Source organism: Ammospiza caudacuta, chromosome 6 (assembly GCF_027887145.1).
Source record: "Ammospiza caudacuta isolate bAmmCau1 chromosome 6, bAmmCau1.pri, whole genome shotgun sequence".
Classification (NCBI taxonomy): domain Eukaryota; kingdom Metazoa; phylum Chordata; class Aves; order Passeriformes; family Passerellidae; genus Ammospiza; species Ammospiza caudacuta.
In genome coordinates, this window is record NC_080598.1 from 30,478,661 (window position 1) to 30,491,542 (window position 12,882).

Genomic DNA, 12,882 nt, shown 5'->3' on the forward strand with positions numbered 1-12,882 from the left:
AGCCTTAGGTTTGAAATGATTTATTATTTTAAAACACGCTGAAGTTTGGGAATACATTGCTTTTTATAAGTGTAAAGATGTCATTTTTGTCTTGACACATCAGGCTGTTAATAGTCTCTGCTTCTCTACAGCTTTTCCTACTGCTGTTTGTTTAAACCAGCCTATTGCTCTAAAGTATGATTCACAGAACTGCTTTTATGACCCTTTGCATGTGAGTGCAGCATCCACTATCCTGTGGCATAAAGCTGGCTATGCCACAGGCATATGGTTATGCTTGTTGGTAGCTCAGTCATTTACCAAGTAGAGTCAGAGATCTTTAATGCATACTGTCCAGGCCTAGTGAGTTGTGTAAATTGTTGGTTATAACATTTTGCCTCTTGACACGTGTATATGTTGCCTTGCCCTAGAAATGCAGGGCAGGCCGTAAGGTATGAGTTAATACATAAGATGAAAGAGCTGTATAATGTAAAATACAGAATATATAACCACCAGGATGCATGATTTAGATTTCCTGAAAGTAACAATTCACTTTCAGCACAGTTATAAACAGAGAGGTTGTGCTACTGTTGAGAAGAGAGCTGTGTCGCTGCCTAATCATGCTCATTCCAGTGCATGTTTCTGACTGCAGGAGCAAGCTTAGCCATCATTAGCATGATACTTGTGTCATGAGGTTAAACAGAGTAGAGAGGCAATTTGGTTTCTTTGTTTTGTGTGTACTGTTTTACAGTGGTTAAGTTAGAATATGCCCAGTATGAAGCTTTTCAAGAAGTGCCTTTTCCCTTACTATACCCTTTTTTGAATCTAAACTTCACTGCTTCTGTGTGCACGAGGAATGGAAGAGGTGTGACTTGGGATTGGCTTTGGACCTCAGTTTTCAGGTAGGTGTTCAGGGATATGAAGGGCAACAGGAAAGACTTCTGCAAGTACATCACCAGCCAGAGGGAGATGAAGGAAAACACGGAAAAAGCTGAGGTACTAGATGTCTTTTTTACCTTTATTTATAGGATTTGTCATCTGGAGTCCCAGGCCTTTGAGACTAGTGGGGAGGTCTGGAGCAATGAGCAATAAAGATTTAGCCTCAGTAGAGAAGGACCAAGTAAGGGAACATTTTAAAAAGTTTGCCACAAGAGAGTACATGGGAACTGATAGAATGCACCTATGAGTGGTCAGAGAGCTGATATCAGAGCAAAACCACTGAATTATTTTTGAAAGATTGAGACAATAGAAGACTCTTCTTGAGGACTGGAAGAATGCAAGTGTTCTTTTGCCTCCAAGAAGGGCAGGAGAGTCTGGGTATTTGCAGACTGCTCAGCCTCACCTAGACCCTGGGAAGATGATGGAGAAAATTCTCCTGTGAAGCCATTTCCAAACATAAGAAGGACTCAAAGATGATTAGCAATAGTTATTGTAGCTTTAGGTAGGGGAAATCGTACTTGACCAACCTGGCAGCCTTCCTTGACAAAATTACTGGGTTGATGGAGGAGAAAAGAGAAGTTTGTACTGTTTAACTTTACCAGTACTTTTGTCATTGTCTCCCTTAACACCCTCACCATCTGGTCTAGCTAAGTAGATGAGGAAAGGAATTGCAAATTGGCTGAAATGCTGGGCTCAAAGGCGTGTCAGTGGTGCCACAAAGTCCAGCTGCAGGCCAATTAGCAGTGGTGTGCCCCATGGGCTGATAGTAGTGCGTGGGCTGTTTGTTTTCATTAACACCTGAGTGCTGGGATGCCGTGCACCCTCAGCAAGTTCACAGATGATGGAAAATTGGGAGGAGTGGATGACAAAACAGACACCTTTGCTGCTGTTCAGAGGGACCTTGACAGGCTAAAGACATGGGCTGACACAAATCTTACATTTAAAAAGGTTCAGCAAGCAAATCTGCTGGAAGTGTGTCTGCATTCCAACATCATCATCCCTGTGCTTCACTGCTCACACAGTTGCCAGGTGCTGGCAGACTGCTGGTACTCCACCTTGAGCAGCATACAGCCATTTATGTGTGGTGATTAGACTGAAATATGCAAAAACTGTTGGAGAGAACTATCAAAGTCCTAGAGAAGACTGCGATAACAAAACTAGAACTTTTATTTTAAGGATAGTTGAAGTGTTGACGAGGTGATTTCACAGCTCTGGATGATTATTTAAATGCTACTTTATGTCAGAGTGAGATGAGGTGAGGAATGTGAAAGTGATTGTAATCATAGAGGTGTGCCCCTTGAAAATTTGCAGGGTTCTTGCTGTTTAGCCCTGTGTTGCTGAACCCACAGTCTGTACAGTCAATCTCTGCTGCCACAAGTTGCATGTGATTTGTAAGTTATTTGTTTGTGAAAGTGCAACATCTTGTCCTTAAGTCTTCAAAACTAATTTTGTCACTTCACATTACTGTTTGCTGAAGCACCTCTCTTTCAAGGTTTTGAAATCTTGAAATCTTTTGAAATACATTAGCTGTAGTAAGCAGTTGCAAAGAAGTGGGTGATGAACAGGCAAAACCTTTGAGGATGAAGATTAGGAACAGATTCTTGAGTTGTCTGTTTACAGGTGACCAGAATAGCTTGAGTAGAAGTGTTAAGCATTTTGTGTGATGCTTTATAAAGCATTTGATACAAGAAATTGGAATCCACGAGAAGGACTTGATGAAGATGACCCGTATTGATTGTCATGGCCAAACTTGCAAGTAAGTAGTAGTAGGTAAATTCTGGAAGGTTTTCATAAACCTTAAAAAGTGAAACTCTAATGTGACTATAGTTGTTTGAAAGAAGCAAAAAGCAGCAGCTTTGTAGGATCAGTGCTGAGTGTGATCTTGGAAATGTAATAGTTCACAAACTTCAGGAGGAGAACTTGGAATCATTGCATGCTACAGATTATGCTCTTCCCTGCTAAACAGCCCATCGTGTCAATTTCTGTTGCCTAACATTTGAGCTGGTCTGCTGTAGTGTGTCTTTATTGTGGTCTGATTCTGTGACATTCTTCCATAGCTTTGTTCCTTCATGAATGGTGGAATATGAGTGGAAAAACCATTGCAAGTTTCTAAAATATGGGCAGTCTCTGCAATGGCGATACTTGTCAAAGTTGCTTAGCCACAGTACAAAACCAAACCCAGCCTCAAACTTTGATAAATGTGATTATACAAAGAATACGTGTCAAAGAATTGGTGCCACTGATGCTTGATATAGGTGTTCAGCTGTAAACACAACACTTTTGCAGGCTTCCGTCGTTAACTTTTTACTTATGTTGGGTTAGCAGATGTGTCCAAGGAAAGAATGGATTTTTTTGGTGCATCAGTGGTAGATGACCATATGTATTAATTTCTGTAAAGAAGTTGCACAGGTATTACGAGTTTGTATGAGGAGGCAGAATGCAGACTGTTTGGCTGGAGGTGAACAAAAAAAAATAATCTCTCCTAGTGTTCTGAATCTAGAAATAATGTTCCAGATACTTTATGGGTTCCAAGGTACTGTATTAGATCAAAAGGGCATTCTCAAGCTTATTTATAAATCAAACCTCTGAAGACTTACATTTGCTGCAGTATTTTCAGCTAACAAATATACCTAAGTGTCTATGCATCATCATACTGTAATCAACTGCAATCAGTTTGGCAATTGCTTAGATAACCCTTGTTGGAAGGAATATATCACTAGAAAGGGGTTCCTGTTTTAATCCTAATAACGCAAGCTGGAATGTGTGTTGTCTGCTGAATTGTTATTTGAAGTGGATGCCAGAAATTCTTATGATAAAATCAGTGATAATCGTTATGCCAGTTTAAGGAGGCACCAGCTCTGCCCCAGAAGTTCACAGGAAACTAAATCTGGAAAATGTGATTCAAGATGAGACTGTGTGTTAGCCCTGGAATACCTTTCATGCCAAATATGAGTACCCAAATTCTAAAAGCTTTTCTGCCTGTGTGACCTTAGTTTTATTTCTTGTCTGTGAAATTGATCTTATAATTTTGAGATTCTCTTGGCAGGGAATTGGTAAGAAAAATATTTATACAGTTGCAGCTGTGTGATTCTTCCTCATGTATATACTGATTCCAGATGTCTAGATTCAAGCAGGAATTAAATGGAGTTGATTTTCTTTCTAAAAGAGATGGTAGTCCTATCCCTGATGTGTACAGTAGCATGACTGCAGTGTAGTTTGTTGAAGATCTTAAAGTGACAGTAAGTGTTTAAACAGAGTTGTTTTCTTATTTTAAATAGAGGTAATTATGGCACAGTGTAATATGACAACCACACCATTACAGCTAGGTAAGCAATCCAGGACTTCATGAAAATTTTTTGATAGACTTTGCTCAGTCTGAAATTGGACTTCAAAAACTGACTTTTGCTCTTATAGGTTGCTCAGTGCAATTGAAGCTGACCAGTAAAAATACAGTGAAGACAAAACAATTCTGTAACAACTCTTTGAAGAAGGGGTATATTTTTCCTGTGAGTTTGTACAAAGCCCAAGTAGCAGCTCATAATGTAGTGAACCTTTCTAAAAAATTATGTTTATTAATCTTTTCCATGTACTAACGTATTTCTTTATTATTTGAAATGGCATTTGTGAATTTAGCAGTACTTCTAGTTCCTGAGAAATGGAGATCTCAATCTTAGTTTAGTTTATAGAAAATGGTGTGTGTACATTGGACAGAATGCTACTAGAGCCTCGAAATTGTAACATCAGGTTTATTCGGTCTGAACTGTATGATTTGCTTTGTCACTGTTTTAAAAAGCACAGCATGAAAGTGAGCTTCACTGTTTGGTTTTGGGTTTTAATATATAAAGCTCAGATTTGGTTCTGTGACTTGGCTTTGTGTTTTGCTGTGTGTTGCTTGCAGAATTCTCTTTGCTATTTGAGAAAATTACATTCTCTCTCAAAAAAATTCTTAGCTGTTAACCTGATGTTAAAAAATGATATAATGCATTTTATTTAAGGTATGAAAAGCTTGAGGTGGAAAAAATACCAAGTGTTTGAGATCTCATCTGCTGGGTTTATTTTTCTCCAAATCTCAGTTTCAAGTGCAAGTATCTAGAGATGCAAACTAATTGCTGACACTTAGCGATTGAACTAAATATGAGAGCAGTCTTGTCCAACTGTTTCACTCCAGTAAACATGGTTAGAGTTTATAACACTAACCTGAATTAAGCTTTTTTATGGCTTTCAGTAGACATTTTACTGTAAAAGGTTGAAATAATGTTGCTTATTTGCTTAATGCTCTCCACTTGCTTTAAGAAAATGCAGAGATCACTGTTCATCTTGGGAGAACAGATAGCTAAATATAAAGGTAAATATAAATATAAAGGCATGATAATAAAAACACAATAAAACCACAATTAAAGTAGTAATTTGAGTAATCTGGGCCAGTTTTTTTTTTTGTTGTTGATTTTGTGCTTGATAAAATAAGACCTTTTGACCAGTAAAAAGCAGTAATTTTACTTAAGAGAGAAATAGGTACAATATTACCAATTTATTTAGGAGACCTGCAGTTTATTATTGACCTAAACAGCTTGTTCTGTAAGAACTTGGTGCCAGTCCTAAGAAATATTGCAAAAGAACCTGATTAAAATACTGGTCATGGGCATCTCCTCACAGGTTTGAGAATGCAGTCCTAACAAAGGAAACAGAAAAAAACCCCAAAGCAGTAAACATCCCTTTTTTTTCCCTAAATAGGTGCATGTACTTCATTTTACAAGTGAACAGACTTGGACTATGTTCACATAAATTCCAAATATCTATATTGGAAGAAATAGCAAATAATTAATAGCAGTTTTGTTCTGCTAAACCAGTTTCAGGAAATATGTAACTTCAAAAGAGAATGGATGTAACAATGAAAACGTTCACACCAGACTATCACACAGGGAGCTTCACAAATACCTTGTTCCTAGTTCCCTGCAGCTGCCAAGTGGACATGTTCATCAGGATTTCTGGTGTGGACAAAACTTGGTTAGAAAAGCCTCTGTATTCTTTGACAAGAAATTTTTTGAAAGCCAAAATAAGTAACCAGCAAAAGTGTATTTATTGTCCTAATCTCCAAATTTGCACACTTCTTACTGCTTTCCTGACAGGATGTTTTGGTGGACAGTGTGTCCCTCCCTTAAGGTCAAGACAGGACAGGGAGTAGATCTTCGCCCTTTGGAGCTGGAGCCATTTTAAACAATGATGCACCTTTGATATGTGAGTGTCTGCAAGAAGAGGGGTATTAGCTACAGCACTTCCTCATATTGTTGTGTACTCAGAAGCGCGTCACTAGGAAAGTCGCAAATCTTTACAAAGTCCACATTATAAACTGAACTGTGTGCAAAGCTGTAATTTGTGAAAACTCAGTTTCTTGAGGACCTTTGTACTGATTAGTTCAAAACTCTGCCCTTGCTTTATAGATATTATAGATATAATTTAGCAGGCTGTTTTACTCCATGTTACACAGATGTTTTAAATAGCAAGGTAAATGCTGAGGGAGTTTTTTGGTAGCATTTCAGTTTGTTTTTCTGTTTATTTTTTCCCCCCAAATCATGACTCTTAATTTACATGCTTCACATTGATGTAGACTGACTTTAGACACCTTTATATAGTAGAATTAGAGGGCTGTATTGGTAGGAAATTTTAAAAAAATTAAAAAAAAAAAAAAATTAAAAATTTTTAAAGCAGTTTGCTGCTGAAAGTTTTCTTTTGAACTTTTTTCTGTGTAGCAACTCATTTCTGTCTTTACAGTGCTGTGAGTTAGTGCTAAGAGAGTGCTGCTTCTGGATTACTTGTGCTATTGCTCCTCATTATGTAAGCATCCCAATTTGAGAACAATGTCACTAGTTTAATTTCAGTGGCACAGATGTAACATTTTGAGAACTACTTGACACTAGGAGTGCAAGAGGTATTGTGCCAGGTAATGCTGATATTTGCTCACTTGCCTGCAAACTGAATTCTGAACCAGAAGTTTAATGTGTTTTCACAGGTATAGCACTCTGCTTACAGGGGTGTTGGTCCAAAAAAGTATTCTCCAAAAAAGCTGAATTCCTTTTTACCGTTGACACATAACATGCTTTCAGATGAGTGAAAAGGAGCCATCTTGGTAAATTAAATTATGAAGGGGACTCTGTATGGGTGTGTGCTCTGTGTTGTGGTAGTGGTGGTTTTTTCCCCTAGAGATCAGAATGTAAGTCTGATCTCTGATTACAGCTCAAAGAGTTGCCACAAGATCTACTGTAGTGGTTTGATAAGTGGTTAGCTCTTCTGGGAGGAGGGTTGGCAATGAATATCAATTTTCATAAGAGGTTTGATTTTTCATGATCAGGGAAAAACAAAAAAGCTGCTTTATTCAGGCAGTAGATTCTGCTCACCAGAATGATTGTTGAAACAAAATCATTCTTGATACACAAATGTAGATTTGCTGGTAGGTAGTAGTTTTAAGTATTGATGTTTGATAGGATTTTAGGATTTAATTAGGAACTGTTCGACTTGCAGAGAACCACCTGCCAGCTTAAGGTAAGTATGTAGAATTCTAATAGAAGAAGAGTAGCATAATTAATATCAACTAGCAATTTCATCAGGGATGAAATTATTTTGTAATTCTAAGTAAATTAAAAATAGTTTTGGTGCACTTATGGCAGTTTTAAAGCAAATATTTTGCCTTTAAAGGGGGAAAAAAAGATGGAAAAAGGATAGGAGAGGAAATCATGGCAATCTTATTGGGTTAGATTTAATATTCACAACATAGTGATGTGTTGACTTCTGTGATGAAAACTTTCTATTAGTGCCTTCAGGGAGATGGGGAACGGGGGATTAGAGCTGTGACTTTCCTACTGAGAGCCTTTAATTCTGGTTTCTACAGAAATGAAGAGGACAATTGTCCACTCCTGAGTCTTCCTGAATATAAATGTGATGTTGTCTTTCACTTACCATGGGTTCATTTTCTTTCTTTCTTTGTTTTTAGCTAAGAAGCGCTTTCTTTCCTCTGCTGTTTTTAATGGAACAGAAAGTGGAGATGGAAAGGCATGGCTTCTTTAGGCTCCTTGGTCTGTTTCTTTTCATGGGTTGCTGACAGCTGGAGTTGGTCGATGCAGCAGGACAGTGCACATGGAAGCTGAGAGGGAAGGGCACAGCAGAGATGTGCAAGACCAGTGTCCTCACTGTACAAACTACTCTCAGTACTAGTGCAAGCTCTTCTCTAACCCACCATCCCATAGTTGTGGTTTGGATCAGTTTAATTCTGGTAGCATTTTAACGTATGAATGAAGGGAGTGAGATAACCATGGAAGAGCCCAGTGTTATCTTGTGAAACTGTACAAATGAGCTGGAGATCTGGCCCCAACTCACATTTTGTTATTAATATTAGGACTTGACTTTTTATTTTGGTTACTTGAAGACTGGTGGAAAGGGTTTTTCTTCCCCTCACTTTTGCCTGTATGGTTTTTATCTGTGAGTGAAGATGTTCAAAACATGATACTTTGGTGTTTGTTTAGATAGTGATTGATGTTGGGGGTGGGTATTTCCTGATACTTAATGATGGTTTAGAAGAGTTAGTCATCATTGGCCAGGAAATACCAACTCCTGATTAGATCGAGTTCAATTATCCAGAAGATATTTCAGTGTCCATCTGAATTTGGTACGTTGCCAGAGACATTGTGTTCATAATAGCATCTTGTTTTAGTGTTTAATTATAGAATTAGTGGCTGTATGTGGGTTCTGTGTGCTATAAATATGTCATCTTGAAGTCACTATGTTTGCTGCCCCAAGTTTTGGGAAGTGGTCAGGCAGTGTTGCCTAACAGTCGATTAAAATTCTGTAACTGCAAGAATTTTGGATTCTCAAATGAAAAAATACTTAGTACTTCTCTCCCTCCCTGCCCTTGGCCACCACAATTGCCATCTATGTAAATTTTGCAGTATATTTCAGGTTGGGATTCAGACTGCATCTTTTCAGGTTAATCCAGTTCCCTTTTACTTTCTGAGTGGGAGTGATGGTTGTCTGCTTTTAGTCCCATATACATGCATTAGTTTGTACTTGGCATGATAGAAATAAGTTTGTTTTAAAAAAACAGACAAAAATGGCAGAAGCTAACATATACAACTACCAAACAACCATGGTACGTATAACCAAACTGGGGGGGTGTGTGTTATATTTTCTGATACTTATTTTAAAAAAATATCTCTGAGTATTTGTAGACTCCCTTTGCAGAGATACTTATTCTGGATATTTGATCTAGTCTTTACTGATGAGGTAAACCATGTTGACTGAATATATTGTGGGAGTTCAAGAGGTGTAAAAACCACGAATGGCTTCTGTAGTTCAAGGCTGAAGGGAGAAATTCTGGAAATGTCTTCCTGGCTGCCTCTATCTTCTGTCATTGGGTTCTTTCCTTCTCAGGACAGGTGAATTTTTCCAGCTCTAATTTTGTAAAAAACATATTGGGACTTAGCTGTGTAATTGTAGGCCTCTATGCTTCCATTAAGTATTAAGCTCCTTTGGAATAGGCTGAAACTTCCTGCTGTCTAGGCTTGTGACTGTCTATTAGTACACCTTGGGATCCTGTCTGCACAGTTATTTTTATAGGTGTGCACTGAAGAGTAAAGTAGCTCTGCCAGTCACAAAGACAAACTTGAATGAGTGAAAGCAGGATTCAGGAATAACACTAAATTCAATTTATGGAACTGAACATACTATATGCTGTACATTCTCAAATGTTTCACTCTGGACCTTACCCTGCTCCTTCTCAGATGTTTTTGCAAGCTTTCTTATGTTATCAGTGAGCACAGCTGGAGCTGGTAAAACCTTGCATAAGCCTTGAAGATGCAGAGGAAATGAGGCATCTCCAGTAGCCCAATGATGCAATTGCTCAGGCTTTGCAGAAAAAGCAGGGTGGTGCTGAAGGTTTCATGAAGTTGTTGTACCCAAGTGGAGGACTGTTGATGCCTCCTAAAACTCACTGGTTTTCATCCTCTGTCACAGAAGGATGGACTTCATGACCACATTAACTGCAGAGATTTAAAAAAAAAAATTCGGTAGATTATATTTTTAATTTTATTTTTGTGTCAGTTGGTGCTCTGGTGGAATGTAATAAGTGACAGTCACAATAAGATGTGCTAGCTTCTATAGCAGGGTATAGCTATTGCTTCTGATATAGCTATTGCTTCTGATTGAGTTGTCCTAAGGTATTAGGACTGTAGTAGCTTGTTAGAAAATGTTTGCTTTGGAGTGTCAGAACTGATGCAGGCACTACCAGAACCTGTGCAAAAGAAGGCAGCTGAAGGTGGCTTTGGTTTGTGTATGCTGCAGTGTTTCCCAGATGGAGTTGGGTACCCTGGCTGTAGCCTTTGGGGCCATGTGCAGTTGGTTTAGGTTTCCCAAAGTGTTCCAGTGTACCTGACCCACAACGAAGGCTGTCCAGGCCCTTCCTGCTGCATGTCATATCTGGATGCCTAATGTGGGGGGGCGTGGGTGGTGAAGAGAATTTGCAGGGAGTGTCTCAGGGCAGCCTGTCCAGCGAATCCAGTGTCACAGCTACATTCTTGCCTTACCTCCTTCTCTTGCAGAACTTTACCTTTTCATGCTCTGAATTTTGGGGAACTGTATCATCTGTATTTGTCTGTAGTGTAAATGACCAAGTCTGTATGGTTAATAATCTGTGGAGTCCTTACAACAACAGACTTTTTCCCAAATGGTAAGTAAAGTGCTATGGAAACCAATGACTTGATACTATGGGGTAACAGTGAATGTCTTGTAGTTCTCAAATCCAGGGTGGACTGGATTCAAATTATTGAAGGAGCTATTTGTTAGCACTTGTTTGAAATCAGCAGTGTACTCTGTCAGTTCTCCTTTCTTTGATTGGTTGTGTAATCTGTTTATTCCCTGAACTAAGCTTTCTCCATCATTTCTTAAAAACTGAATACCACATCTTTTAGTCTTAAGATTTTGTGAGCTTTCGAATTTGAAAGATTCTATGAAATATTATAAATAAATTGTGGGACATCCTCAGGACATTTATTCCTTTTTAAAATGTGTATCTTAATATAACTGAGAACATTGTGTAGAAGTGCTATTCATGTTCTCAGAAGTCATCTCAACCTAGACCTTTAACTTCACTGAGATCTTTAAAAAGTCCCTCTAATTGTTTGCATAGGGAGAATCTTTAGCCACTTAAAATAGATTCAGAAAATGTTACTAGTTACTGATACGTTGAAAGTTTGAACTTTTGAAACACAGTATAGTGTAAATAAACAACGTGTGTTCTTACAGTGTTTTTAGTAGATAAGTTTAAATGTTTCTCTAGTTTGAAGACTTGAGTCTTGCTTGGATTTGGTTTTAAACATCATATTCATTAAGCTGATGTTATTAATATTCAGACTTCTACTCAAAATCTGTTTTTTCTGTGATGCCAGTCAATAATTAATTGCTATAAAGGCTAGATAAGATGTCACACAGCAATAGCTATACCAGCGATGCCTTTTTATTAATGTTTTAGTTATTTCCTTAATTTTTTTACTTCTCAGACCTAGGACATGATGCTTAGTCAGTAATACTGACACACATTGCCTGCTCTCAGTCTCTGGTAACTATATCTACAAAAAGCACATTTTTTTTTTCTTAATTAATTTTATAAAGAGAATCATTCAGAGGTCTAGGTTCTGATTTTGTACCAAAGTGAGCATAGATTAACTTCACACAGTGGTCATCAACCTGGGATACTTAGATTTTACAGAGGTGTTCAGTCATCCCTCTTGCTGATTTGTTGCAAGTCCCTTGGGCCCTTCTGGAGTCTCCCTTCAAACCGAACAGCTCTGCTGAGAGCTTCACGTGTTGTAGCTGTTTAATTTTACAGACATAGTCGTTTTTATGTGTAACATAATACTATTATCCAGCATGAAATACAGTCTCCTACTGTGAATCTCAAGACTATCAAATATTTTAGGAATGCTTTGTAGCCTTTTTTCCAGTATCAGGGAAATAAGTATGTCAAGTAATCCTGTTCTGCATCACCCAAACCCCTCTACCCCTTTAGGAAAAAAATGTACAAGTTTGCTGTAAGTGTCTTCATTCTTGTGAAATGTAAGACAATTTTTAAACTTCTATTCAGATATTTATTGTTTTGTGAGTTCAGGGTGCCTTCTGGAAGAGGAATGTAGCAGCAACAAAAATTTAAAAATCCTCTTTTGTAGAAAAGGATAGAGAATATTTTGAGTAGAAAAGGATAGAGAATATTCACCTATAGAGAATATTTTGAAAAGTAAAAATGTTCTTAGTAGAAAAACATCCTCCCCTCCCCATCAAACAAACAAACAACAGAAAAAGGGAGTAAGACAATTTAACTACCAAAACTGGAGCAGATCCACATGTATCTTCAGCTATGAATATGATCTTAAGCTTGGGCAGACTTTAGGTATGTTCTGTGAAATTAGCTTACGTGGTCACTCACATATTTTGGAATTTTTGCCTTACTAGTTAATCTGGTTTTTCACACAAATTTTACTTTTTCTATGTAGAAAACATAAGTTCAATAACAGGATTGTATGATAATATACAAGGGGGATTTTTCTGTAGCCCAAACTTCTGATTTCTTTCCCTGCCTTATTTCTTGATTGCTTTGTTTCTGTGAGAGTTCAGAATATGCAGACTGTATGCCTTAAAGGAGGCCATTTCCTGAATCTCCTCTTCGTCCTTAATTTTGTGTTGCTGGAACTTTGCTCGGTGTGTAATTGGTATTTGGGTCTCCCACATATGGCTCCAATCTCCTCCTGTACCTCCAGCACTGGATATTTATAGCAAGCCCGCCTAAATGCCTGATTCCAGCGGTGAAAAACTGACTCAGAGCACACTGTGATTTCTCCTGCGCCCATGTCTGTGACCAGCTGTGGAGTTTTGGCATGCATTGCATTCCTGGGTGTGGCTGGAGGACAATCCAAGATAACCTCAGTTATC

General features: G+C 38.1%; 1 protein-coding gene across 7 annotated transcripts in view; it reads left to right on the forward strand.

The window, feature by feature from the left end:
- NUMB (NUMB endocytic adaptor protein) overlaps positions 1-12,882 on the forward strand; it is a 92,643-nt gene that overhangs the window by 26,358 nt on the left and 53,403 nt on the right. Inside the window, exon 1 of one of the 7 annotated variants that reach the window (XM_058807307.1) lies at positions 10,523-10,627. The exons of the other annotated variants lie outside the window; for them this stretch is intronic. The gene's annotated coding sequence lies outside the window, so the exon portion shown is untranslated. Of the gene's footprint in view, positions 1-10,522; positions 10,628-12,882 lie in introns of those variants that run through there. 7 annotated transcript variants of the gene reach the window in all.